The 27,702-nt window shown below is 43.0% G+C and overlaps 2 long non-coding RNA genes across 3 annotated transcripts in view; one reads left to right on the top strand and one right to left on the bottom strand.

The window, feature by feature from the left end:
* LOC140524295 (uncharacterized) overlaps positions 1–16,639 on the top strand; it is a 54,724-nt gene extending 38,085 nt beyond the window's left edge. The window contains exon 3 of the long non-coding RNA XR_011973648.1: positions 16,491–16,639. This is a non-coding gene — a long non-coding RNA (uncharacterized lncRNA). The remainder of the gene's footprint in view (positions 1–16,490) is intronic.
* LOC140524303 (uncharacterized) lies at positions 1,502–27,123 on the bottom strand. 2 transcript variants are annotated; one of them, XR_011973655.1, is made up of 3 exons: positions 26,994–27,123; positions 25,714–25,788; positions 1,502–2,762 (listed from the first exon to the last, which is right to left on the bottom strand). It is a non-coding gene; the product is annotated as an uncharacterized lncRNA (long non-coding RNA). The 2 variants fall into 2 exon arrangements; XR_011973651.1 differs by lacking the exon at positions 26,994–27,123 and adding an exon at positions 26,316–26,773.
* Positions 27,124–27,702: the final 579 nt, after the last annotated feature.

Raw genomic sequence — 27,702 nt, 5'->3', positions numbered from 1 at the left:
ATGGGGTTAGGATGGGAAGGAGAGTGATGGGTTAGAGGTAACTGTAGTTTGAAAAGCTAGAAAGGAGGAAAATAAATGCAGGTTCTAATCTGAGGCCACAAGCTACAACATTTTCTGGGCTGGCCGCCCAGCCCTGTGCATCCCTCTGCCCTGAAAATGTGCTCTCTTGTACTTCCCAGTTTGCCTTCCCCTTCATGGGCTGCCTTTTCTCTCTTAGTAACTTTTTTCTCAGAAACTTACAGGACCTTCATAGAATTATAGATGTAAAGATCGAAAGAACTTTAGGCCGATTTTCTAATCCAACCCCGTCTTTATATAGATTAGGAAACTGGGGCCCAGAGAAATCAGGTAACTGGACCGTGGTCATTTGCTTTCTTATTTCTGAATAGCTATTTGAGAGGTATTTCGTGATCCAGGGAAGTCTTCATCTCCCAGTACTCTTTCACCACTACACCAACAATTCTCCTTCTAGAACCGGGATTCTTAATCAGTGTGTGTGTGTGTGTGTGTGTGTGTGTGTGTGTGTGTGTGTGTGTGTGTGTGTGTTCAACCCCTGAGGCAGTCTGGTGAAGCCTATGCACCCCTCCTCAGAATAATGTTTCTGACATTAAACGCATAAGATAAAATACAAAGGATTACAAAAGAAAACAAAGATTGGTGAAAATAAAGATACATTTTTCCCATCCAACTTCACTGTCCCCTGAAATCTAGAATGCCTGTTTTAGAATCAGTAGGTTATCCAATATTATTTCTTCCTTCCCTCTTCTCTTTTGACTTCCTTCTTTTGCCCTTCCTATTCTCTCCCACCCCCCCACCCCCAGTCCCAGTTTTCCCTTCAAAAGCAGCTGGGTTGGCCAGAAAGAAAAAAAGACTTTAAAGTCCTTTTAATATTCTTCTGATTCTGGTATTTTAAAAGAGGAAACATGGTGCTGGTTTTTAATTAGCCTAAAGATGAGTTGTTTGTAGCTTGGGTATTTAAAATAAAATCTATTTTAAAACCAAATACTCTCAAATTAGCTCTTCTTCTCAGCTGCTGAAACTCTATCCGGAGTTAGTTGGTTTCTCTCTATAGATGCAAACCTGAAAACAGGGTCGCAGGAAGTAAAATTCTGATATCAAATCCTGAGGTTTGCAAGACAGGGAATAGACCCCTGCCCCAATATGGGTAGGCAGAGCCTTCATATTGATACCTGACAGTCTTGGCATCTTCACTGAGATATAGAAAATGTAGCTTGTTTTCCATGATGTGTTTCTATGGATTCATTACATCGATACCTCAAAAAGTCAATAATACAAAATAAAACATCTCAACGCCTTAAAATAAGATCTTTATGAGTTTTTGTGGGTGGAAAAAGACTTACCACCTGATGGTCAGTCTTTTGTATTTGAACCTCTCACAGCCAAATACCTTTTACTTTGACCAGGCCTACTATAATCTGTGCCTTCATGAATCCATCGGTTACCTCTAGTACATAATGAGGTTAGAGGAAAGGAGGGTAGATGAATTATAATTTTAAAATAACTATGAAATGTGTGCTGATATTTGTCTCCCTTCATGAATGGATCAACGCTTAAGATGTCTTCTTAAAATTTCCTTTTTGGCTCTGAATTATGCAATAAAAAGTAAATAGTAATTAATATTTCTCCATTTTTCCTGACCTCTTAACGATTTTATATGTCACTCCCTTTCTAAATGTACCCAATTATGCCACCATCCCAATATTGCAGAAAGTATAATCAAACTAGGAAACTCACAGAGCATCTTGTGACAAAGGAAAGGGAACACCTTACAGGACAGAAGATACTGTTTCTACTTGATGGTGTCAGACTTGCAGTTGTTATCTGAGCCCATTCTGGACTTTAATGTTTCCCTTAGTTTTATAATGTTTGGGATTAGGAGTTGAGATGGGGTATTTTACATTGGATCTCCAGTCATCCCAAACTACATTACTAAGGTGTCTCTTGCTCCCCCTGGTGGCAACATATTAAATATTACAGAATCAGATCAGGTAACCTCAGAAAAACAAAATGGGATTCCTTTTCATTCCCAAACCCCTATCACCCTTCCCAGAAACAAAATGACTAATCTGGACAACAACTGCCTCATTTCAACTTGTTCAAAGAAAAGGCCTTGAACCAATCGGTGAGAAAACAAGATGGCCAAAAGGCTTTGTTCTCCACAACTTTTCCCAGTGAACAGAATATTGGACAAAAAGTGGAAAATTAGAAGGTGTAAGAAATTTCTCTAGAGTATGCATTGAAGTCCCATAGACTCTTGTCAACAAAGGAGCTCTGTCAGCTTTACTAAATGAAAAAAAGGAACTGTTGGAGACATTGATCCTCTATGGAGGTAGCTAAGTGACTGCAGTGCCTGCCCATCTGAAGATTTTGCCAATGAAAGAGGCTACCATGTTTCAATAGATCTGTGATCTTTTCCATGTGAGTGCTCCCTGCAGATTGCAACCCAAATATGTCTTCTCATCCCCTTTGGCTCTTGCCTATGTGGTTTTGTAAATCCTTCAAGGTTTTCTACCCAATGTTCTATAGATTTTCTTCTAGATTTCTTGATATTTTGTCAATATGAATGGAGCACACTGAGTTCATGGGCTATTATTTTCTCTGGCTACTTGCCTCTTACTTTTCTGGGTATTTGTGGCTCAGTGGAAAGGATGTAGGATTGTGTTCAGAGGATTAGGTTTCAACTCCCATCTCTGCTACTTGTGAAGAAGTCACTTCATTTCGTGATGTCTCATTTTCCTCATCTAAAAAATAAAAGATTGAACTAAATAAGTCTGTGGTTGACTGGGACTTTTTCCTCTTCCCACTGAAGGCCAAGACTTAATCACATGATTCTAAAAATGGACTGTGACTGAGATGGAGGTGAGAATGGAGTTCAGTCTTTCATAAGAATACATTAGTCATTAAATTAGAGCATCTAGGTGGTGCAGTAGATAGAGTGCAGGGCTTGGAGTCAGGAAGGCTTATATTCATGAATTCAAATCTGGCCTCACATCCTTACTAGCTATGTGACCCGGGGAAAGTCACTTAAACCTGTTTGCCTTAGTTTCTTTATCTGTAGAATGAGCTGGAGAAGGAAATCGCAAACCACTCCAGTATCTTTGCCAAGAAAACCCCAAATGGGGTCATGAAGAGTGATAGAACTGAAACAACCAAACAACAAAACAGTCATCAAATCACAAAATCTTAGAAATGGAAGAAAATTGAAATAATTGAATGGAGCCCTCTAACCTATGCAGGAAAACCTTTACAAAAACACTTAAAGATAGTTATTCAGCCTCTGCTTGAATATTTTCAATGGCAGGGAGCTCACTATCCTCCAAGGCAACTGGCTCCCTACTTGACCTTAAGCAGTAACTGTTAAAGATACTTCCTTATATTGTTATTTTTTTTACATTTAGCACATTTCCATTTAGAAATCTTTCATCTCTTTTTATTTCATATGATCATCACAACAGCCTTACAAGTTCTTTAGGGGAAGTGTGATTGTCTTTATTTAACAGCTGAAGAAACTGAGTTCTACAGAGGTCAAATATTTGTTTAAGTAGCACAGCTTGTTAGTCATCCCAGTCCTAGTCTCATTCCCAGTCCTCTGTATTTCCACCCATTGGTTCTGCTTCTACCTTCTCAAGATACACAAGATAATCTCTTCCACTATTCCCTCTTCTGCAGCTCTCTTGTTTTGGGGGAAAGTTCAACCTGCACTCACTTTGCCATTCTTTCTCTGGGTCCAAGAAAGTGGATGTGTATCCAACTCTGCTGATTGTGGTGTTGGTAGTTAGAGCCAGTAATATTTCTTATACCTTTCTGAGCTTCAAGGATGCCAATCTACTTCAACATTGCAGAGTTTAGAGTGTGTGTTAGATTCGATACAGACCACAGATGTAGCATGGGTTCTTGTGTGAGACTATATGTCTGCAGCTTTGTGAATGAAATGGTAAACATGTAGTAGCATGTTAATTCAGAAGCATGAGCAGGGGTTGTTGTGTTAATTCAGCTGCCCCTATATGTGGTAACCATGATATTTGTGTACCTGCCTCCACCTGTGTCCAAAAGCATCTTCAGGACGTTTCTGGGAATGTTCTTATGTAAGAGATTATTCAAAATGTGTATAATCCTGCATCTCACCTGTGGCCAGAGGAAAACCAAAGAACCCCACTAACTCAGGCAAAGCTTTGATCTTAATGAAATAATTACTTCAATTCTCCATTTTTATTTTTGCTAGTAGAAATCTGACCTTTGAGTCGAAATGTTCATGTCTGTACCCCTATGTATGTCAGAGAAGGGCAAAAGCACATATTTATGTACCCCTATCTGAATATAAAACTGATTAACTCTGAGTAATTAATTCCCTCAGAGCACTATTTGTCCTCTTGTAACACTTAATCATTTTCTTTGTGTTATTTTGAAAAAAAAATTTATTTAATTACCTTCTCATGTTATAGTGTTTTCTCCTCCCTCCCCACAAGTAGAATAGATGCTCTTTGATGATAGGGAGTGTTTTGTTTTCGTCTTTGTCTTCCCAGTGCCAAGGATTTAATAAATATATGTTGACTTTAAAGGTTGAATTTCTAGTTTGGGTTTTAGTTATTTTGTAAAAATGTTATTTTTGAAAGGTAGGGATTGTTTGGATAGAGTGCTGGTTTTGGAGTAATAGTTTATTTGTTGTATCTGACTCTTCCTGACCTTGTGGACCATAGTACTCCAGTGCTATTCAAGGGGTTTTCTTGGCAAAGAGACTGGAGTTGTTTGCCATTTCCCTCTCCAGTGGATTAAAGCAAACACAGGTGAAATGATTTGCCCAGGATCACACAGCTAGTAAGTCTCTAGACTGGATTTGAACTCAGGTCTTTCTGGCTCCAGGCCCAGTGTCCTATTCAGTGGGCCACCTAGCTGCCTCTTGAAGTTATGGGACCTGGGATCAAATCTCTGTTCTCTCACTGGCTCCCTACTTGACCTAAAGCAGATATTTTACATCTCTGAGACTCAGTTTCAACATCTTTATAATGAGAAGGTTGACTGATAAAATCCTTTCTAGCTCCAAATCTTCCATCCTTTGGTCCTACATTTTATTCACTTGCTAGATTATAAGCTCCTTGAGACCAGGAGCTGAGTTGGTTTTCATTTTTTGAATCCCCAGGGACTAATACAGAGCCTTGTGCAACGTAGGTACTTAAGCATTCAGATTGAATGGATTGTTTGTTTGACCAGGTATGCCACTCTTTGGTCTGGTGTATCAGTGAAGTTGAGAGTGTCCGAATGTGTATGTGTACTTGGAAAGAGTCTGGTTCTCACTTTGTGTGACTCTGTGAAGGTATGTGTTTATAGATACGCGCCTGGCTCTTTATCTACATCCTGTCAATTGCTTGACCAGTCAGAATTATGATTTCTTATGAGTCCCTGGCAGCTTTGGCCAAGAAGTCCCTCTCACTCCCAGATGTTTGCTCTAGGCTGGGAGCTGATAGTTGAGGAATATTCATCTCCTGGGAGTTTTTGTTCTCCCTGCATGAAAGGCCTCAATAGCTGGGAATACCACTCTAATTACGGGGAAGCCCGGCTTATGTGGGGGATACAATGGGCCTGCTAGTCTCATAGCAGCTCCTTACATCAGTCAAATAAGGCGCTCTAATGACGGGGTGAGAGCCGTGAATGCCTAAAACAAACTCCAAAAGGAGAGAAAATAAAGCCGCCGGGGGCTTAAGATATATTAAATTACCCTGATTAGGAATCCTGGCCTCACTGGGGTTGGTTGGAGAGGCTGGGGAGACTGAGGGTCCTGCTATTCATTTCGGGGGAGAAGGGTCAGCAGGTCGGGGGGGTTCACAGAGCCCCGTCCCATTCTCATGCTAACACTGAGCACAAACTCGAGGCTTAGTGGGCTGGAAAATAGAAATGAATTTGTCATAATCCTCACTCCTCTGTCGCAGGGTGAGTTAGCTCTGGCTAATTGCAGCCAGTTAGAGCTTGGCTGGGAGAATAGGACGGGGGTTGGGCGGGGAGACTTGAGTCTAGGAGGCTGGGAGAATGGGGCTGGCTAGAGGCTAGTAGGGGGCCTCCATTTCCCTCTCTCTTGCCTTCTCTAAGAGAGATGAGTTGTAGGGGTGAAGCAGACCCTAAAGAGATCTTAGGCTTTTCAAGTGAGCTGTGATGCAATAAGTGTACACAGGGCTCCTGAGCTAGCTGTTTTGTGTGTGTACAGAAACACACACCACTAGGGACATAAGGTCCTGGAATGTTAGGTCTGAGAGGGTCCTTAGGAACCATCTAATCTACATCCCCTTCCTCATTTTACAGGTGAGGAAACTAAGGTTCAGAGATTTATTTGCCTAGAATCACACAGCCAGCCACTCAGAACTAGAACCCAGGTTTCCCATGGCTGCCTTGATCACTATACATACAAATGCATAGATATGCCACCGCCCAATATGGCACATGCACAAAAAACTATATCTTCAGCACTTCACCCACGATACAATGTACATATAATTATGGACAAATGAACCCCACCCAAACACTAGTTACTGATACTCTCAGTGCACACACACAAAATACAGACATAAGTGAATGCGCACACACAACACACGTGCTCCAATACCGCACACAAATGCACAAGCCCCTCCCCTCCCCAGTCCAGGATGCCTGGGCAAGGTCTAGTTAGTTCTCTGGCTCAGATTCTTGTGTCTGTATAATTAGCCTCTCCATCGTCTTTGGGCTACTCGGTTTACAATCGATTTCTCTGCAAACCAAGCACAGTTGACAAATATTTCAGGCTGTCACCCCCGCCCCTCTCTGCAGCACCGACACCATGTCTATACAATTACGCCAGTAGTGGGGGCAAATGAAACCTCTCCCACACAGCAGTGGATTTGAACAACAAAGGCCAACAAACCAGCATATAAACGGAGAAAACACCCACTTCACCAAAGACAAGGCCACCCTCTGCTGGGAGAAAAAGCTATGACTTAGAGAGACAGAGGACTCAACTCAATCCTCTCATCTTCCTCCCCTATCCTCCAAATCTCAAGCTCAGACTCACACACCTACTGGGGGCCTGATACATCTAGGACTTGTTCTTGACCTTCAGAGTCAGGATACTGAGAATAAAAAACATCCAGAGGCATAGAACTGTAAGAGAGCAAGTGAGGGATGATCCTAAGAACAAAAGAGAGAACATAGAAAACTGGTGTCCTTCCAGTTTACTACTTTTGAGGAGACTAGCTCTCCATCCTTGGTGTCAGGAAGAAAGGGTGTACAGAGAAGCCTGAACAAGGTGGTTATGTTCCCTAAGCAAGACTGGAAAATTGCACTCGCTGCATTTGAAATTTGTTTCCTGTGTTATTGTCCACAGGAAACCTCTAGCCTTCAGTTTAATGCCTGTGATGTGATTCACAAAGTAAATAGCCATGTACCATGGAGAAGATAATTTCCTGGCATCTATACTAGCTACACTTTTTCATGTGACTTAACCTCTGTTGTCACTGGAAGAATGTTTATGTTGCCTACCCCTGGTTCCAGGTCTAGGTGAGAGTGTTACTGTTTTTGCATTACTTCAAATTGAGAAGAAAGCAAGCTGAGCCTCAGCTTATGGCCCTCAATTTTATTTCCATAATCTGCCATCCATTTTACTACTCTTTTCTTAAGACTATAGGTGTCATTTTAGAGAGCCAGTCTCAAAGTCAAGAAGCCTGGCTTCTGACATGTAACTCACCATGTTACCCAGGGCAAGCTATTTAACTTGCTGGTAACTTTTGGTAACTCTAAAATCACAAATCCCCAAGAAGCTGTGGACTTGCTCTGGTAGAGGAACTCACCAAGGAGTTCCTTATATCAATATATCACAGATCCAGACCCTATCCCATTTTGGTACAGTTTCTTCCATCTCTCCAATTTTTTCCCAAGTCAGGATGTAGCTTTTTTATCCTATACTGTAAATGTGAAAATTGATGCAGGGTGGAGGCAGTGAGCAACTGGCCTATGAACTGGCCTTTGTCGCCCAGGTTCCTTGGCTATAGCATCCCCTTGTTCTCCTTCCATGGGGAAGAAGGAGGGAGCCCTTTCCCCATACTCCTATTTCCCTAAGTCCCAGCCCAGGAAGAATGTAAAGAAAATAGAGACCCTTTTGAGGAATGAAGAGCAAAATGATTTTTCAAAAATCCCAAGGGTGGTAAGAAGAGCAGAGACTGTTTGGCAAAGAAGTATCCCAAACTATTTCAGAGTATTGACAGACATTACTCTTCCTGCTTCTGCAACTGTGTATAAAGCAAAGTTCTTTTCCTTGTGGCCTATCTCCAGATGAGCCCCACTATACTCCCCCTCAAAAAGTGATAGAATTTCAACCCTGATCCAGAAAGGCAAAGCTAAAATTGGGAAATAAACAGTGACCCTCGGGAGAGCGGGAACTGGAAGAGAGGATTCCTTAGTCTTAGTTCCAGGGTCTGTCACTGTCTAACCACAGGTAACATGTTTGACTAGGTGCTTCAGTTTCCTCACCTTAAAAAAAGGCACAAGATTCAACTTACACCTGGGAAATATGAGTTGGGTGAAAGGGCTGATGGCGTTTTGGGTTATAGAAATCCAGGCCTCTCTCTGAGATCCACTGTCTTATAACCCAGTGCCTCTACCTTTCTTCCCTCCTCACTCTATATATATATATATATATATATATATATATATATATATGTATATATATATATATATATATATATATAGTATCTCACAATACTTTATAGTTCTTGTGGAGATTCAACATAGAAAAATACACCTCAACTGGGGTGGGAGTCTACACTATAGTAACTGATAAAAATGAGTTTTAGTGAGATTACTCTCTAGCGCAACAGGCAAAGCAGTAGAGAAAGGAAAGGAAAGGAAGAAAATAGTTAGCTTTTTTTTTTTTTTGTCAACTTTGGACAAGTTCTTCAGTTCTCACCCATAAAATGGGGAGGGGGTTAGGCTAGATACTCTCCAAGGACCCTCCTTTTCAGTTCTGACATTTTATGATTCTTGTCGTATCTCTGACTGGAGGACAGACCTTCCCAACAAACGTGGCTTTAGAGTAAATAAAATGGTAGCAATATTGACTCATCACCCCTCAACACTTCTTTCCCAACAGGTGTTTCCAAACCGATAATCATTAGTGGCATTGAATTTAGCATTTTCATCAGGATAGATTTTTATGGAACTGACATCTCCTGAACCTCCAGGGACTTTTAGGGACTGGCTCAGGTCCACTCTTCTCTCTCCCTTGTCACTAGGACCTTCACCTGCACCTACAGGGTGAAGGGCAGCACTCACTTTCTCCTTTTTGTGACTGATGATATTGGGAGAGGGTGAATAACACATTCACTTATCTTTGTCGCTCAGGCTCTTGCACTAACCGTGCCAGTAGGGCTAGGCCTTTACTGGCTGCTAGTTGTGAACCGTCCACCTGACCCAGACAATCCCCCTGACAATACCTAGCCCTAACAGGGCCAGAGCCAAGTCCTGAGGACTCCACTGAAGATTGTGGAATCATTTGGGGTGTGGACATGGTTTAAGGTCATTGGGAAGGTCAAATGTAATAGTGTATGCAAAGAGCTTTGATAACTTTAGAGCACTATATGAATGTTCAATATTATGTCATTATTATTTGAACTAATCATTTGTGTAGGGAAAATCATTACTGGGACAAAAATGGGTGAGGAAATGTTGGTAGAGAAAAAGCAAAGAGTAAATAGCTTCTCTGTAAAATCAGGTTCCTCACACTGAAGCCCGTTTTACTGTACTCCTGAAGTTGGAATATTTTCTTGCCCCTGAGCTTTGCTGGTAAAACTGGCAGTCAAGCCTCAGGACTGTGTGAAAGTGTGGGGCCTGGGGAGTGAAGGGAGCAACAAAGCAAAGAATGCCCAAGTGGGCACATTGTCCTAGAAGGGTGCTGGGCCCTTATTTGCAGGGTCCCCAGGGCTTTCCTTCGGGAGGGGCCTAGAGCCAGAGACAGGAAAAGGGAACAGCCTGCAGCAGGAGCAGTCGCCACTAAAAATAGGCACGAGGTGTTGGCTAAGATGCAGGAAAATCGTGATGTGAAGGCTAGGACAGTTTCGTGGGGGGCTGGGGGGGCGGACACAACACCCACAGAATGTGAAATCTGAAGCGTGCATGTGAGAGAGTACAGATACACACACACACACACACACACAGAGCTAAGCAGCCAAGGAAAGACGTGTTACATACATTCCCAAATAAGTGACTCTATATACATAAGGCGTGTGTATAAACTTAATGACAGTTATTCCAGAGAGAAAAAAATGAATTTCAGTACTTTCTCCAGAAATATAAAACAACCTGAGTGTGGTGATTCTCAGCCATAAAATGCTGATTTGGAGGGACGGAATGGTCCAGCCAAGAAAGCCAAAGGGGCGAATTTGCCTCCCAAAGGGTGATCAGCAGGGAATTTTTTCCCCGTTCAAATCGTTACCCACTCAGCTGCCCAGGGCTGCTGGGTCGGAGTTTCTTCTCCCTATTGTTCCCTCAAAGGAAGTTTCGAGTGATGAAGGCTAGAATTTTTGCTGCCTAGAAAAAAGGGAATATGAGGAGGGGTAAAAGGATTCAAGAACTAGAAAAGTCATAGGGCTCAGGAAATAAAATGCATTCCAGTGAAACTTGATGTTATCAAAGTTGTGGACACGTTAAATTTCAATAGCTATTTCTTTAACCCATGTAAAAACAAATGAATTCGCCTTTATTCTCGTAGGTCAGCGACGTATCCATCCTTCCCTGACTGACAGAAAGCAAAAGTCCCACACGAACATTCCTAATTTCTGCTTCCTCACATCTCTTTGTTCTAAAAGAGGAAATTAATCATTTTTCTGGTCTATTCCTACAAGAAAAAGGGGGGGCTATATTTTAAGCTAGTTACGAGGACACAGAGTCTGATTTTTGGGTTTTAAATCAAAATTTTTGTATACATAGACACTTAAGAGTTGGGCGGCGGTCTGAGTAAATGCTCACGAATATCAGTTTGTGAGTCAGGATCTGGAAGCCCTAGTACCCAAGCACTCCCCTCGGACCCAGATTTAATGGGTTTCCCTCATGCACGCATTCTACATTTTCTCTACCAATGTCACAAAGAGAGTTCTCCAGTGAAGCATCGGAAGACCTCGGAATTCTCCTATACCACAAGCCGTTACTACCAGAGGGGCAATTCTTATTGCTTTGTCTTCCTCGAACTCACCACGGTGGCCCTTCACTGCCCTTGGCCCTTCATTTTAAACAAACAAACCCACCAGTTCTCGCCCCTCCCTTCCCCTAGGCAGAGCGGAATTGCGGCCGAATGTAGTGGCCTAGAGGCATCCTGCGAAGTCGTTTTGAAACTGCGAATTTGCGCGGCCAGGTTGCTGCTCAGGCTTCTGGACCCCAGGAGAAAACACAGTTTGGGGGGGGGGGAACAGAATAAACCCCCTCAATAACGAGATCCCCAAAACATTTTTTTTTTTAGAAATTCACAAGCCCTCTAAGCCCCTGTGCTATCTATCTCTGTAGGTTCCATCGAGACAAGAGAAAACTGGATGACCAAGCCTGGCTGTTTTTTTGGAGGGGGGAGAGGAAGTGAAGCGGAGATATGTTCAGCTATCTCTCAGGAGCTGCTCATAGGTTTCTTTTTTGAAATAAAGAGATTGGAGAAAGCAAGGGATAACACATTTTAAAATGTCTGATTTCAGAAATTCAAACATTCATAGTATGGTTTCCATTTACACATCTGCATATGTTTGAATGCCAATAGTTCTACAAAATCGATTGTATTCATTATTGAATTAGACACATGTAGCAAGAAAGTCCCGATGAAATGTATTCATATATCTATATCTATATCGCCCACATGGTGTACGTGGTGGGAGGAAAATAGGAGTATGTTTAGAGATCTCTCTATGCCTGTGCATTTATATATGTACATATGTGCCCTCGTGAATATTTACATATTTATATATGTTTATCACTATGTATTTATATCCACAACCGGGCTGCTTTTTTTCCCCGTGTGCCTTGCATAAATCCTCTGCTTGCATTCCGTCCGCATTAATTGCACTAACTTGGAAAATGGGATTCGGACAACCAGGTGTCAGAGATAACCCAAACTTCCCTCCACCACCACAGGGCTTGTCCCAGAGACTCTTGTTAATTGATTTTTACCTGATCCTTGAATCCTGCAGTGATCTAGGTAAAGTCAGAGGAGCTTTAGATGGGAACAGTAAGTTGACTAATAGGAGTCCGAGATCTAGGGTTTCCCGCCTCGAAATGTCAATGAGGATGAGTGAGAATCCGATGTTGGTGGAGATAAGGAAAAGGCAAACAGTGAGGGCCATTTGGGCTGGTAGGACAAGAGAAGGATGGAGTTCACCAGGGAGAAGTGGATCGCCATTTCTAAAAAGCTCTTGGTTGGGGAATCTCCCTAGCTAATCTGTGGCGGGACCCTCTTGGGCTAAATCACAGCGCCAGTGCGTCTGTTTATGTATTTCTATACACGTCCTTGATTCTATATTCCTCTGAATCGGAGGGGGTGGGAGAAGGAGAGGGAATGTTCAGATAAAGATGAAACGGACACTTCGATTTCCTGAACCTACTCTGTTTTTCTAAGTCCTGTCTGATAAATAAACGATAACTATTGACCCGGCGCCCTTCTATTCTTCTTCTATTGTCGCAGCTCAATCACACACTTACCCGAAGAAAAGCCAGTTTATCTTACCCCTGAAGCAGTGTGTGTATATGTAGGGGAGGGGGGGAGGGAGGCGACTACTCTAGTTAGGGAGATTCTCCAACCAGAATTGTGCAGATGGGTTGAGGAAAAGAGACTTTCAGAAAAGGACCAATTTCCCCCGCACAATGAGTGCTAAGTACCTGATAAATGGGGCTGGTGTTTATTCATGAGCAGGTACTTTGGAGATGCCGTTTAAAATAGCCGGCCCGCTCCGCCTCGCCAAGGTACTTAAACCTCGGCAGGTGCAGCTAGCTAGAGAGCACAAAGCCTGAGGCTGCGCGGAGAGGGGGTGTGAAAGAGAGGGAAGGGAGGGAGTGGGGGGGGGGGAGCTCCAGGCGCTTAGATACCTCGGCCCTTTGTTCTTCGCTAGGGTCCAAACCTACTTAACCGAGAGGCCCAGGTCACGAAAACCTCGCTGTTAATTACTAAGAACTCCCCCCCTCCCCCGCACCTACCCACTCCTAGTCTACTTCCATTTAACCAGAAAAGGGGGACTTCCCTTGAGCTCAGATTCAGGCACTTGGACAAACACTCATAACTAAATAATTGACTAAAGAAATAAATAAAATCGAAAACAAGAAGAAAGAGACTAAGAGGTCTCTTGGCTGCTGATGGCACCTCCTTTGGCCCATCTGGCAAATCGACCTTTAGAACAAGAAAATTGTTTTCTGCCTCCCAGAATGACTTCTAGGTGCTTGGGGAAGCCGGAGGTATAGGGAAGCAAAGGGTCTAATGGCCCCAAGTTCGACGGGATCTCAGTATTAAAGTATGACTAAAAACTATTAGTCTGGGCCCCTGGTTGCAGCCTCTCTCGCCTACCATGTGCTCGCGAAGGAGTGTTATTTTGCTGAAATTGGGTATTACCTGGTGAATGCTGTATTCTTGGTTTTAAGATCTTGCATTGTTTTTTCAGTGTGTATTAACTTGTGGACTATAACTGTCAGTCTAGTTCAGTTGTATAGGTGAGACGATCAATGAATTAATTTGGTTTCTGTGTCCCCCTTCGGATACTGAGGGTTCTAGGCATACACAATATAACCGTATTATGGTGCTTTGTTCACACATTTTACTGTTTGGAATGTTATGTGGACATACTAGGTTCTATCTCTTCAGGCCTGGCTTTTCCTGAGATCAGAGGTTCTCTGACCTTAGTCCCCTACCAAGAATTTCCCAGGCCTAGAAAAATTATCCGATGGAACCATGTCACGCACAGTATTCCATTCCCTTAATCTCCCGGGCTGATTGGTTGGCCACCCACTCCAACCTCCACAGATTTCCCTGTTCTTAATCCCTTTGAACCATATATTCCGTTATGTCTCGGTTCGGTCCACAAAGTGTTGTGCCTAGGAGTCCAAGACAAGTCTGTTTCTCTATAGGAGGACGAATTCTTTGGAATAGATTTTTTAAAAAGATGAGTACAAGGGAGAAGAGAGAAAGAAGTTTAGTGAAGGAGGACAATGGAAATGTTTCTTCCATCCACACCAATGTCTATTGAACAAGACCTTTTTCATATATCAGACAAGACTGATGCTCAATAGAGCGGATGACAAAAATGAATGTCCGTCATTGATTTTATCTGCAACTACTGAGATGAAATAAATTAGGAAAATAACATATCAAACTTGGAGCAAATCTGAAATACCCGGATTTAAAGAACACTCTAAAGATGAGCGCCCTTTAGGTTGAGAGTAAGGGAGGTTTACTGTAGGAGCGAAAGAGGACGCTGTGGGCAGTAGCCAGCAAGCCGAGGTAGACCGAGTGGGACCAGTAGTGTACAGGGACTGACAGCCATTAGCCCGGTCAGCTCCCTGTTCCGAAGCCACTGCTGACCCTAAGCAGTGGCTTTTGGAAGCGCCTGCTCTCAGTCCCATAGGCTCAGAGTCAAGAAGTCCCTGTCTGGAGCGCCAGTGATCAGTCTAGAAGTGGCGGACTGGCGAAAATAGCGTGGTTTGCTCCTTCTTTTACTTGGTCCTATGTAGCAAACTTTCAGGACTACACAAATATCAGTTATTATAATAGCTGTTTTTATTGTCTTGTAAATATTATCTTTTTAGGATGGGACTCTGAGTCAGAGACTCTTCGTAAAAATAAAAACTACAGAGAAGTAAGAAAGATCCATTGAGCGCTAGGCAAAGACCCTTTTGCGTTTTCCTTGGCAGCAGGGATACCCCGGGGCCAAGTAGGTCCCCACGCCGAGCCTGAGCCTTCAGGATGCTAATGTCATGCAAATAGCCTCATTTGCATGTTGATCTTGAGTAAATGTTAAAGGGATGTTAGGGAGTGAGGGAAAGGCTGGTGGCTGCTACAAGGGCGGGCGCTCGGACTTCTTCCGCTGGAACTGCGAGCCTGATCCTGCACCTCCCGGAGGCAGAATTGTGCCGTACGAGCGCTTAACTTTGAGTCTGCCTCGAAGCACCCAGCGTTAGACCATGCCACAAGATGACTGCTCGTGAAAAAGAGATTGCACGCCACTCGAGGAGTGGAGCGAGAAAGCGCAGAGAATCCCGGTCCATATCCCTAGCCTGCCTCGTCCAGGATCCAAACTTAATTAAGGCTCTGGATAGAAAAAGGCTGGGGTGCTCAGAGAGGTGGAAGTTCCTTTTCCACAAGCAAACCTTACAGGACTATCAGGGGAAGGCTTCAGCTGACAACTTTCTTTCACTTTCCCCCAGAGGCAACTTTCGAGGTATCCGAAGCAGCAGTCTACTTTGAGTGTCACATGATGCAAAGCCTCTCTACCTGCCCCAAATAAATCACACTTAGGTGCCACCATCCTCTCCCACCTCGCTCAAAATCCAGGATATTAAAGTTGCTAATGGTTTAAATTACAAAAGGGTGAAGGGGGTATTGTCCGTAAACATGAACTACGTTAGCTGGTGGAGGTAGGAGGGCAGCGGAAGCCTTCCACTATCTCGACACAACATGAATGGTTTTCTCAGGTGTCAACCTGGAAGGCACAGAGATCATACCCCTAAACTGCCCTGATACAGGACAGGTAAGTTTTAGTGACCCAGAAGAAGCAAGGAAGTTAACAATAAAAAGTCCAAGAGTACTTTGGGAAACATAAGCTTAAGAGGAAAATGACACCCCCCCCCCCCAAAAAAAAAAGTAAAAAAAAAAAAGACAAAAGGGTAGCGGATCAAGATGGTGACGGGTATAAAGGGAGAAGCATGTTTGGCAGTTGCCAATGCTAGAACTGCAAGGCAAATATATCTCGATTAGATTTGAGGAGAAGAGAAACCTCACTGAAAGAGGACCTAATGTTTAACCCTGACTGGGACCTATAAACTCATCAGCTCTTGACCTGACCTTTGTGTGGCCTCTAACCAGTAGCTTAATAGGGTGTAAATTGTGGGTCCCTGGAGTAGAGTCTGAGCCTGCTGTTTAGCAGGAGATGCCTTAAATTGGGGGTTCAGCATATTCTGGACTGCCCCTGATAAATTTTTCTAATGTTTTGGCTTCATGATTTAAGAAATGAAATCTCCCAGATCCAGAGAGTTTGTACAAAGATTGAACTAGAATTAAAATCTCTCCCATCAAACCTCCCCTCACCCTCTTCATTACATTACACCCCTCAAGAAGATCATGGGAGCTTACTAGATAGTTACTGGTTTTGTACAGATCAGACATTGAGAAACATTGATGTTCTCTGAAAAGAAGTCAATTAACTCCTGTCCCTTCCTGTTCCTGCCCCTGGCCCAGCCAAGAGCTGAAAAAATAACACCATATTTTTCTGTTTTTGAAGGAACAGTTTCTTCTCAAGGGTGGAAAAATCCAGTTTCTTTAAGAGGAGAAATATCTTGTCAAGGAGGGAATTGTATCCAGAGATAGAAAGAACCTGAGACTGCTTCCCTGAAAAGGTGATGAAAATCTACAGTACTACTGAAGGCAGTACCTTAGGTAGGAGCTGGTTGTGGGGAAATATCTCACAGGTCCATGAGTGGGACAGATTCTGTGACCCTCAGGTGGGGAGGGGAGGAGGGATAATTTCTTATAGATGTCACCACATTCCCTAGTGATCATTTCCATCAATGTCTACGTATCCTCTTACCCTGAACCTTAAATTCAGGGACTGAGTGTGCCAGATATATTAGATGTGGAAAGCCTCTCTCTTACTCCCTTTCCTGGCTACCTTCTATTTGTGAGAGAATACATGACTTCCCCAGAACAATAAATGAAAGGAGCAGAAGAGGCTGAATATGAACACACAACACTGGAGTTTTAGGTCTCAAGTTCAATGGGAATACTCATTACTTTCTTGAAGAAAGTTCCCAAGGAAGCATTATAGAAGGAAGACAGAGGGAATGAAACTCTTGGTGGCTGCTAGCACTGTTTGAGGAATGAGGTTAACCACTGAAACAAAAAGAAACTCCTGACTTTGATACTGTGAAATGACTTGTTACTGGGATCCTGGCATTATCTAGCTTCACCTATTCTTCTTCATTTTCACTAGTGAATTTTGCTATTTTCTTTCCCATTTTCTCCACATGCCACTCCCCTGGAGAGGGGAGAAACTTCCCTTCATCATTCCTTCTTTATGGTTGGTGCCCTGAGCAATACGGCTGATATATGGTATGGCTCAGGAAATGGAATGAGATCAGCTGAGGACATTTAAGGTACTCTATAGCATGCAGACACAACAAAGGAAGTGGTATTGCCCATCCTATAAATTAGGTTGTTAGGTCCATTTGAGACTAAATCTCCCCTTGAATCATCTTTTTCTTCTCTCTTGGGTCCCAAGAAGCTGTTCTGTTTCTCTCTCTTCACACCTAATTGTCTTGATCCCAATCAATAGATGATTATCATATTTGAGAGATGAGGGAAAGTGGACCTCCAATTTCTCTGAATGATATAATTCTGATCACCTATCAGCATATGCCTCAGTTCTCTTTCTGGGTCACACAGCAACTAAATGTCAGAGGCAGGTCTCTGCTGACTCCCTCTATTCTGCCAGCTTGCCTCTTGGTGTCTAAATGAGTAGAAAATCATAAAAATGGAGATAAACATCAGTTGAATGAAATGGGAATGATACCCAGACACCTTCCAAAGCTAAGAACAAATATAGTTTGTGGTAACTTCTGATGTTTCTGGAACTCAGTAATCCAGAACATAGCTGAGAACCAGAAAGCAATTAAAAAAAAGGCTCCATGCAACCAAAATAGATGTCACAGACTATATATTAAAGCTAATGCACTGTGTTTATAATGAATCCCCAGAAGAGTTACCTGATGGACTCTGGGTTCAGTAACCAGTTCTTTCTCTCAGAGGCCCAAAGGATGGGTCTCTGGGACTCTCTGGACTTTGAAATGTGCTTCTAATTGATCTATTTACAGTCTGGAGATGTTATCCTACTACAGAGCCCACCAACATGCCACCACATCAACATGGTTAAAGCACTCGATGATCATGGTAGGACTGTTCTTGTTTGATATATTTTGAAAATACAAAGTATCGGTGACATTGTCATTGTTATTAATAACAGTGATCCAGTGATCATTAGAATAATTGTCCTCATTTCCTTCCTTGGGTAATTACTGAAGGAGGCGGAAATGTGCCTTCCTGAGGGGTTTTCATAGACTAGGCTTAAAAAGGATGTCTTTTTTTTTTTTTTTTGAGTGATGACACCATAATACCAGATAGAGAAGTAATGTGGCATTGTGGCTAGTGCTGGAAGAGCTCATTTCAAATTCTGCCTCTGACACTAGCTTTATGACAATGAGCAAGTTTATGTAACTTCTCTGAGCCTCAGGTAACTCTATGACTACAGATTATAATTATGACTAGAGAGGCTGTATGAGGTAGAGAGCCATGTACAGAGAATCAGCCGCAGAGTCAAGAAGGTATGGATTCAAATCCTACTTTGGAAACATGCTGAGTACCCTTCAAAAGTTATTTAACCTCTTAATGTCTCCGGTCTCCCTCGCCATCTCTTTAAGACAGTTAATTGCATCGCTGATTGATCTAAGCAGGGATGAGGTGGGGGAGCTTTTCTTTCTGGAAATTCCCCACTACCAAGAAATCACAGGTCTGGATCAAAAAAAGCCCTACGTCATCCAGACCATCTACAACAACCACATTCTTAATCATTTTTCATTTCAGAGTCTCCAATGGATCTTTTTTGCATTTACACCATTCAGATAATTCTTTGCTTAATGCCAATCCTTGCCCACACAGATCACACCCTTGCCTAAAGCCCATCACCTACTATCTCCATATCTGCTTAATGCATGCTTTTATTGAAAATGGAAAGATGAGATCTTCAAAACCTGAGTTTAATTGTAAGTTTCCTTCCCATTTAATGAGTGAGAAAACTGAGACTCTTAGTGACAGTGATGTCACCCAGCTTTGGATCCCATCTGAAGAGCTTTGGAGAGAAGAGAACTGACCCAGCCTTAACCCCAAACTCCCCATCTCAATGACCCCACTATTATTGCTTTCACTAGTTATACTTTCCGAAGATCTTATCAAAGTGATGACCTGCCTGTTACAAGAGAGGCAATGTAGTAGAGTGGTAAGAACTCTGAACTTGGAGTCAAAAAACCTGAATTCAAATCATGACTGATAATAACAGCCACTAACCCTAACAAAATGATGTTTGGCACGTCACCTGAGCCTTTATTTCCTCATCTGTAAAATAGGAATAGTACACTTTTACTACTTAGCTCACAGGGTTATAAGAGAATACTCTGCAAAATTAAAAGCATTATGTAAATATGAGCTAATTAGGGGTGGGAGTTTTTGTTCTCAACCATGTGAAGAAACACTGCACTTGTACTAGTGGACCATGTTTTCAATGTTGATTAATATTCTTACTTCTCTGCTATCTAGTTCCTTTGGAGAAGGGGTCACAGGTTTGAAGCAATTACAATAGAACTCTGGCTCTCCATAACCTCAGGGAATGTCATTCTGATTCATTGAGTTTCTGAATTGCTGAGAATTTACCCCTACTTGAAACACCATCACTTTTATTTTTAATTTAGCTATTTTGGATTTTAATCTTCCTAAAATGTACTGCATATCTCCCTGTCTTTTTAAACAGAGGATACTGAATTTAACTTATCCTTTGCTTGATGACTTAGGGTCATCACTACGAACATCAATTATTTTATTATGCTGTGAAATAGGAATGTCTTCAGGGGCTATTTAAATGCATCGGTCTATTTACTATAACATTAAATAGCCCCAGATTGCTGGTCCTCTTTAGTTCTTATCTCTGCTCTGTACAGTTCCCGCCCCCCCCCCCCCCCCCCGCCCCATTCCCATTGTCAGCTGTTAGTTCATCCTCTAGTAACCCCTATCCTCCCCCATTCTGATTAAATGTTTCTAGTCTACTGGAAGTTTAGAGATCAGATAACCAGGCCAATTGAAACTATTTGTAAACTACAAATAAATAGGCTATGAATGAGGGCTTGAGGAGCTCCTCTACGATTAAGGTTCATGAGCTTTAATGCATAGACCTTGTGATGACTATGTGGCTGTTCAGTCTCCTTTGCTTCTTAGTTCCCAGCTGTATTCTGGATTACTTAGTTCCAGATGAGTGAGTTGCTACTCCACATTATATTTATACTTAGTTACAGAAGGTGGTAGCCAGATCATATTTTCATCCCATCCGACTGAAATTTGTCTTCATTTTTGTGATTTCATAATCATTTAGCCATCAAGAAGTAATGTGATGTAGTGGGAAGGGGGGAGGAACTGAAGACAGGAATGCTGTGCCTCTTACACTTCAAGTGTGTGAAATTTCGTTTTCAGTCATGTCTGACTCTTCGTGACCCCTTTTGGGGGTTTTCTTGGCAAAGATACTGGAGTGGTTTGCCATTTCCTTTTCCAGCTCATTTTACAGATGAGGAAATTGAGGTAAACAGGGTTAAGCGACTTGCCCAGGGTAACACAACTGGAAATGTCTGAGGTCAGATCTGATCTTGATTTTTTGAGTCTGGCTGACTTCAGTCCCAGTGCTCTATCCATTTCACCACCTAGCTGCCCCAGGTGTGTGACTATGGACAATTCATGTAATCTCTCTGAGCTTCAGTTTCCTAATCTCTAAAATGGAGATAATTTCTGTAGCACTTGTTTCACAGCATTGTTGTAAGATTCAGATGAAATAATGTACATAAAATGATTTGTAAATCTCATAGGGTTAAATGTCACCCATAATTATTATTATGTAATTTATCAAAAGTTGATGACTGATTCCATAAAGATGAGATCAACAGAAGTAATATTATCTGTCAGCATACTATGGAGGGTATGACAATAACCATAGATAGGAATAAGAAGGAAGGAAATAAGTATTTGTTAAGAGTCTACTATGTGCCATGTGCTTTACAAATATGATCTCATTTTAACCCTTACAACAAACCTGAGAGGTAAGAGCTATTATCATTCTCATTTTAAAGTTGAGGAACTGAGGCTGAGATTGTCACTTGCCCAGCATCACATAGCTAGTATATGTCTGAAGCCATATTTGAATTCAGGCTCAGAGATCTATCCACTACTCCACTTAGCTGGATAAGGAGTAAACTTCTGAGTTCACTGGTTTAGGGAATTTCCAGGTGGGGAAACTAATCCCATCAATACCTAGTGGCATCTTCATTGCAACCTATAATCTGAGGAGATTGGCTAGGGTACAGAGAGATTAAATGCTCAGGGTTACATATGTGGTATGTATATGTGAGCAGCATAATTTGAACTCAGGTCCTCCTGGATCAAAAATCAGCTTTCTTTCCATTAAGCTACACTGCCTCTCAATAGGAACTCAAACTGCCTAGTTATGACAATAAAGCAGTGAGGTATGGTGGAAAGAGCACTGCACTGTACATCAGGGAACCTGAATTCCAGTCTTATGTTCAAGTCACTAGCCTCTCTGAGCCTCAGTTCTCTCATCTACATATGGGGGACAATAGTGCCTGTACCACCATTTTTAAAATGAGCAGATTGAACTGAGTGATCTTTAAGGCCCTTTTCAAGTGCTAAATCCTGAGATTCCATAATACCCTTGACTTACACAGTAATATTCTAGGAGTTCTGAATACTTCCTTGAAAAATCAGAGACATCTCCTCATTTTACATATAAGAAAAGTCATGGCCTATTATTATTGGAGAGAGCAGAAAACGTGACTAATGCTTCGCTTTGTAATCCCTATAGCATCAAGCACAGTGCTGAGCACAAAGTAGTAGGAACTCAGTAAATATTTGTAGATTGATATAACAGTGTTTATGACTCTTTCCTCCATGCCTTGTCTTTCATCTCTTCATAGGCAGAGGACAATCTAATTCTGGTAGTCCTAGGGATTCAGATTTGGAGAGGGGAGAAAGTGCCAATAGTCATCAGGGTCCAAACAAACCCAGTCTGAAGTAGATAAGGCAGGCCTCCTTAGTTTGGCTCAAATCCAGCTATTCTGGATGAGTATAATGAGCCTGAAGCCAACTGTGCATTGGACTGACCAAAATTTTCAAGGTCATGGTAGAATTGAATAGACATCCATCCCTCCCACATCTTCTAATTAGTCTTCCCTAATCTTCACCAGCACTCCTGGGTGTGTCCCATTTGTATCAATGGAACTCATTTTTCTGATCTCCTAAGCTCAAAATCTTTATTCAGAAACATAGAAATGACTCTCTATTAAGGCTGTTGAACTAAGGTCCCTTTTAACTCAAACAATTCTATGATTCTATTGTCTATCAAACCCAATTTCCTCAGCATGGTTTCCTACAGTTGGTCCCACCTTATCTGTCCAAACTACATTCCTACAAGTCACCCAACCTCTCTGTGCCTCAGTTTCCTCAGCTGTACAATGGAGATAATGATAGCATCCACCTCACAGGGTCACTGAGTATCAAATGAGATATTTGTAAAGTGCTTAGAACAGTGCCTAGCACACAGTAGGTGTTTAATAAAAGATTGTTCCTTTCCTTTTCCCTGCCCTTTCCCTACCTACCAATACCCCTCAGCCCAATGAAAGTCTATCTCCTTAAAGTAAATCACCTACAACACTTTTACTATGTGCAATTCTGGAGGAAAGATGGAGAAGTGGGAAATACATCAGGTCTGGTGTCAGAAAGACCTGAATTTGTGTTCCAACACTTACTAATTGTGTTACCATAGGTCATCTGTACAAGGGGGATATTAAAAGTTGTACTACCTCCTTATGAGGAAAGCACTTTATAACCCTAGAGTCCAATATAAATGTGGCTTTATTATTGCTCCTGCTTATGCTGCTCTGGCTGTCTGTAAGTGGTCCTTTCCTTACCACCAGCTGAAATCCTACCCTTCCTACAAGGTTCATGTCATACCCTACTCCATCCATAAAGTCTTCCCTAACTACTGTACCCACAATGATGTCTTTTCTCTGCATCCCTACTAAGTAAAACATTTATATTTGATTGTGCCTAAATTATGGGCTATCTTCATATTTGTGAACTATTTCAATTCTTGTCTTCCCAACTCCACTGGAAATTCCTTGAGAACAAATACCATCCATTCCCCAATCTTCCATGATTCCCAATAGTACTGTGCACAGGATCAGGACTGGATAAATATTTAGTAAATTGACTCAACTTAATCAGAATCAGTGAAGATTTAGGATGGGCATGACAGGAAAAAATTATTTATTCAGAGTCAGAATTCTGAGAAGAGTCAGATCCAGGGCCATTTGCCACAATGTGAGAACAAACACAAGGGGAGCCAGAAGTTCAAGCATCTAAAAACTAATGTCCCCTTCAGCTAACAATCCTAGGTTACACTAATAAGGTCCAGCTGTGTCCCTAACTAGAGAAAGAAATTCTATGAACCCAGAGAGGAGAGAATCAAATGACATCCAGAGGCTTTAATACAAGCAAGTCAAGTCTGACAAACCTCCCTTTTCTATCACCCTCAGGTTCTTTTCCAAACCTTGTCTTGGTGCTCACCAAGGAAAAAAAGGTCAAAGATTTGATATCCAACCTTATAGACCAAAATAAAGGGAAACTATATGGTATAATGCCAAGAACCCTGGATTTGGAGCCAGAGGACCTGGGTTCAAATCTTGACTCTTTCATGTGCTAGCTGTATGATTCTGGTCAAGTCACTTCACTTCTCTTGGCATCACTTTCCTCATCTGTAAAATAAGGGGATTACACTAGATGACCTCTGAGGTTAATTCCAACTTTAAATTTCTGTCTCTAAAACAGTCTGGATCTCTATTAAAAGGATAAAGTATTTTCTCACCATATTTTGATGTCTTCCATCCCATTTCAGACCTTGGAGCAGACAATGTACACTAAAGGACTCCTACGCTAAGGGTATTCTTGATGAGAAAAACCTAAGTAGATTTCAATTCTTATTTTTTTTTTTTTGCCTAGTTGGATAAGCTTCATTTAACCCTGAGGAATGACAGGAGAGAGCTTGCGGAGTGTATTGATTTCTAATATATTGCACTTTTTGGTTATTTACACCAAAAGATTCTGGTCTTTGGAGTATTAAATGTTGGTGGAGACAGAGAAGGAGATGGAGCTAGAATCATACAAGATTAGAGCTAGAAGATAAACAAAGATTTAACCTTATTGTACAGAGAAGAAAATAGAGACCAAGAAAGACTGTAAAACCCCCAAAGTCATACAACTGGTTAGTGACAAAAGTAGGATTAAGACCCAGGTTTGCTGACTCTAAGTTCAGTGCTCAGCAATGACCCTCCAAAACTAAATCACAGCATGATATAAAATCTTAGAGCCTTAGGCGCTATTCTGCCCAGGAGAAGTATTCAGTTATCTTTGCTCCTAGTCAGGTAGGGCACATCCTCAGCTCTAAATGATCCCTAGTGATAAATGATTTAAGCTGAGGAATGTACTTGGAAATCTTCTGAAGCCTAGATTAAATAAATCCTACTTCTCCAAGGGGTTTTATTCTCCAAAGACTCAGGTTGATTGGGAGGAGAGAGGGGTAGGTAGACTAAGATTCTATAACCTAATCCCACAATTTATTATGATTCTTAAATGTCTAGGGGACAGGCAGGGACAAGAAGAAGACTGATGGAGACTATAAAAACTGGAAAGGACTTCCAACAGCAGCTAGAAAAAATGCCCTCATTTTCCAGATGAGGAAACTGAGTCCCAGGAAGGTAAAAGGGACCTTAGTCGTTTGATTCTTGAACTTTGGGCTGCCCTTGTGCCAAGTTCTCCTATTGTAGGCAAATGATCCTCTACCTGACTCTTCTCAGAACTGACTCTGAATATAATGATATTTTCCTGTAAATAATACCATATCCTCCCTAGAGTGTTGATCCAAGCTAGGTTACTAATCACTCCACCACACCAATCATACTGCCACCTTGGCCCTGGCTTGTTAGGTTAAATGATTCTCCCTCCCTCCCCACCCCCCACATTGGGCTGTGGATAAAAGGGCACCAAATTGTTAAGAGACTTCAGCTCACTCCCCCTCCACCAACAGGCTTCAGGTTCAGATTGAGTAGGCCTTCAATCAGTTAACCCCAACCCTATATGGCTGCAGTTCCTTAGGGCTGCCTCAAGGTCTGTGACCCCCAAGAAAGTTTCCTAGGAAGTAACCTGGAGTGGGAAACTGGTGAGAGGAAGAGAGACAGTGAATGAAAAGAAAAGGGTTGTAAGGGAAGAGAAAGAATAGGTGAAAACATGGAGAAGTGTCCCTCCTCCACCCCCACCTCCGTTATCCCGAGTCTCTAGACATCTGGATTAGGGCTTCGATTGCCTGACCTTTCCTTGTCCCTCCTCCCTGGCGTGGTTTTATCAGATGAGTCTCCTCCAAGATTCAGTCGTACCTGTAAGCCCCAAAGGGAGGTGGCAGCCATCCACCTCTGGGAGAGTAGAAGACATATCCCCTTTTTAAAGAATCCTCTTCCCAACACACACACGCCACCACAACATTCCCTCCAAGGAAGAAATCCCAGATCCCCATGTGGCGAGGAGGGAAAAGAGGTGAGTAGGAATTTTATAAACTAGAATTCTGAACTTACCTGAGAACGAACTCAAGCGACCAAGCTTGTTGGAAGGAACTCGAAGATTGAACAGAAAGTTTGCCCCAAATTGAACTGGAAAGAGGAAAAGGGAAAGAGAGTAAAACTCTCCCATGGCTTCTGATAGCCACTCCTAGTCCCCTAAAGACTTAGTTCCCCCTGCGACTGAGAAGGAGCCCAGACTGCAAGAAGGTCTCACGGCTGGCCCCAGTGGGGCAGAGAGAGTTTGCCGGCGGCAGCTAGAAGCCGGGCCCAGCCCCGAAGGAGGAATAAAGAACGATTGTCAGAGGAAGAACAAAAGGCGGTGACGGGAAAGAGTTGCGCCCCCCGGGGCACGGCCCTGAACTTGAACTTGTACTTGACATTTTGTCCGGGAGGCGGCGAGGGGAGAACTGGCTCCTGAGCTCAGTCTAAGGACTAGGGCTAGGAGCGGTGGGTCCCAAATCTCTCTCCAATTGATTCAAGGTTGGACAAAGGTTGTCCCTCCCCTTCCCAGTGGATGTTGAGGATCTCAAAGCCGCACTTGGGTTCATTGGGGTCCTTTCTTGTCCACTATCAGGAGTTCAGTGTTTCCCTTTTACTTTCCATCTCCTTCCCCTCACCTTTTCCCGGAGCCTCCAGACATAGAGCACGGGGTTTCTGGAGGGCACTATGCCATCTCTGTGATGGTGTGTGTGCGTGCGTGTGTGTGCGTGTGTGTGTGTGCGTGTGTGTGTGTGTGTGTGTGGTGTGCTTTGAAGAGGGTTAAGAATTGGGTTGAAAGCTTTGGCAATTAGATGGGGAGGGGACTGCTGGGGTTGGTAACTAGGATGAAAGGTTGGGCCTGTTGGGGAGATTGGGAAGTTTCGGGGCGGGGGCATGGGGGAGGGGCCAGAAGGGCAGTGCGCAGACCGACCGCCCCTCCGGGTGCTCGGGCTTCTGCCGAGGCCCGCTCGGGGCCAGATTCTCCGCACGTCGCGTCTGCGCCGGGCTCGACGCTATTCAGCCGCTAATTGAACGTTAATGGCAGGTGCAGATGAGGTCACTGGAGCTGGCTTTTCTCACACATTTTTCATGCAAATCCACGAAACTCTAAACAAATTTGAATAAATACCCCTTTGTGCTACCCGCCCCCACCCCCAACCCCTCTCCCGCCGGAGTTTCTGTCTCTTTCTTCCAGGGAGATGAGGCCTGGCGGGCTCAGGATCTGGAGCCGGAGCCCAGGGCCCTGCAGGCGGGAGGGGGGCCGTTGGGGCAAGGGGGAAAGCTCCCTGAGGCTGATCGGGCGGGGCAGGGTTTACCTCTATGGCCGAGAGGTTCTCCTCGACTTCTGGAGCCAAACCTTCTTCCTAGTGCGGGGTTCCCTTGGTGTCTCCCTTCCCTCAGTCCCCAGGTCCCTGGAAGCCCTCCCAGGTCTTGTTCTGGGACAGTGGCTAGGGCCCCAGTGTTCCCCGTTCCTATGCTGTCCGAGAATGGGACTGGTGTCCTGACTCCCGTGCACTCCGGTTCAGGCTCTCTGATTACAGAGGAGGCTAAGAACTAGTAAAACAGGCCTCCGGGAATAGGTGGCAAGAGAGGGCAAATTATATTTTGCTAGTTTTTTCTATACTTAGTCCTTCTCTACCTCTCCTCCTCCTCTATCTGCTGCCACCCTGCAGAGAATAAAACTCCTCAGACTTTTCCCACTTTCCAAACTCTAGGGAATAGGAGGCCTAGTTAGGGGAGCTTATGTGGTTTGAGTATTTGCCATGATTCAAATCCTTATCCTTTGACTTCCCTCCTTGCCTGGGAGCAGCCTGAGAGGGGTGCTTTATGAAGGAGGGGGTTCAAAAAGCCCTTTAGTAGGAAAACATTTAACAGTCTCCATGTGCCCAGTTGGTCTCATCTGGAATCTTGTCTGATGCCCCCTAACCTACCCGTCACCCATTTGTACCCCTTGAATCAACTGCCCCTAAGGTCTATAAAATGAAAACATTATTTTCTCAGTGCTTTATTGGATCTTTCCTGCCT

The sequence above is a fragment of the Notamacropus eugenii genome, chromosome 1 (assembly GCF_028372415.1).
Source record: "Notamacropus eugenii isolate mMacEug1 chromosome 1, mMacEug1.pri_v2, whole genome shotgun sequence".
NCBI lineage: Eukaryota > Metazoa > Chordata > Mammalia > Diprotodontia > Macropodidae > Notamacropus > Notamacropus eugenii.
The sequence above is the reverse complement of the archived record's forward strand: the minus strand, read 5'-3'. Positions and strand labels throughout refer to the sequence as shown.